Raw genomic sequence first — 1,589 nt, forward strand, 5'->3', positions numbered from 1 at the left:
ATCGACTGGATATTTTTAAAAAACATTGTAGACAGACAAACGAATGATACCAAGGTCTTCCTGCGAACCCTGCATGGTGTATGTCTTTCCATTCATGTTTTGCCCATAGTAGTTAAGAAGGAACTGGTAGACTTCCCTCTTGTTCCAAACAACATCTACATGTGTGCTATTGTGTTTCTTGCTAGAGGAGATTCAACACGATGTACAAAGCTACTTCGGTGGCCATATCACTTTTGGAAATTTTCGATCACCAGTTCCCAGAGCAGCTTCTTCAATCTTCAACCTCTCTTTAACCCGATTGTGTGCATTCCAGAGTCAAAGAACAAGGTCATATCGAGTTTTGAAAGGTTCCTTAACGCTGGAACACATCTTAAAGAAATGTTGACGGCACTCTTCGCAGATGAAAAAATTGTGAACAAAATCACAAATTGCTGTGAATGTAGTCGTGCTTTCACCGTCTTCGATCCTCACTGACAAAGAATGAAAAAGCAGCCAGAGGCCACAGCTAAATCCTCGAGTGTCATTTTTGCTGCCACGGCAGAAAATCCATTACCCACGAGGGACTTCTTTTCCACAGATGTGCAGATTCTGGAATGCACCTTTTCCAGGAAGCCTTGCAGTCTGTTTAGTATCAACTGACCATGGATATGAAGGCCAAAGTTCATCAAAATTTACAATTATCTCCCCACTCCCGATTCGACACCTTTTAGATGGATGATGCACTACCAGAATTTGCAAAAATCTTATGAAAGGGAGTCGAGAATCAGAATTGAATCTTTTCTTGTTCAAGAATATATCAAAAATATGTGCTGTCGCTTCCTCAATATCGTAGATGGATCGAGCAACCTCGGCTGGACCAGAAGCATTTGTTGGTAATTCTTTATTTTCAAATTTCTCATCGTCCATTGGAGGCACATCAGCATCTGATCTTCTTGAAGAAAACCGTAGAACCACTTTCTTAATGATTGTCTCCAAGCCTGCAGGATATAAATATGAACAAATTACTAAATATGCACACCTCTAAAACAGGATTCAATGTTAATTCCGGTTTTAATGCCTCCTCTCTTCTCCTTGTGTTCTTGCAGAACTTGCCTCAAAGACATATTATTCACAGTGTCACCACTAACAGGCACAAAATCACCTCGGATCACATTCCGTTGATCAATAAGACGCAGGGCATGCATTCCCAGCGCTAACACAATCATTTGATTCAATAGCTGTGACAATGAAGTTTGTTTGGGATTTCCAGTGAGATCTCTCCAAATAGCTTGTAACTTGCTTTGCCTCTGATTGCTGATGATATTCTGAATTGTGCTTTTGCAGGGATAGGAGCTTGAAGTCGCTGCCATTTGAAGAGCTGAAGAATTTTGAAACATTTTGACAAATAACATATTCTCAAAAAACACATTTAATGATTTCTTCTTCAAAACAGGGTTTTGAAGAAGAATCAATCTCACACTGACATATAAGACGGAGTCTAACACCTTTCAAACAAGGTATCTTACCATTTTCATTCTAACTTTTTATGCATAATTAGACCTATGTGGACATTTAAGGGTTGTTAAGGGGAAAGAGCAAAGTACATTAGG

At 39.5% G+C, this 1,589-nt stretch overlaps 1 pseudogene; it reads right to left on the reverse strand.

Annotated features, from left to right (window-relative positions):
* LOC149158086 (sulfhydryl oxidase 1 pseudogene) lies at positions 1–1,205 on the reverse strand (annotated as a pseudogene).
* Between the last annotated feature and the right edge of the window lie 384 nt (positions 1,206–1,589).

The sequence above is a fragment of the Pinus tabuliformis genome, chromosome 5_2 (assembly GCF_031772625.1).
Source record: "Pinus tabuliformis cultivar Carrire ecotype Pingquan chromosome 5_2, CPIR1, whole genome shotgun sequence".
In the NCBI taxonomy this organism is placed as follows: domain Eukaryota; kingdom Viridiplantae; phylum Streptophyta; class Pinopsida; order Pinales; family Pinaceae; genus Pinus; species Pinus tabuliformis.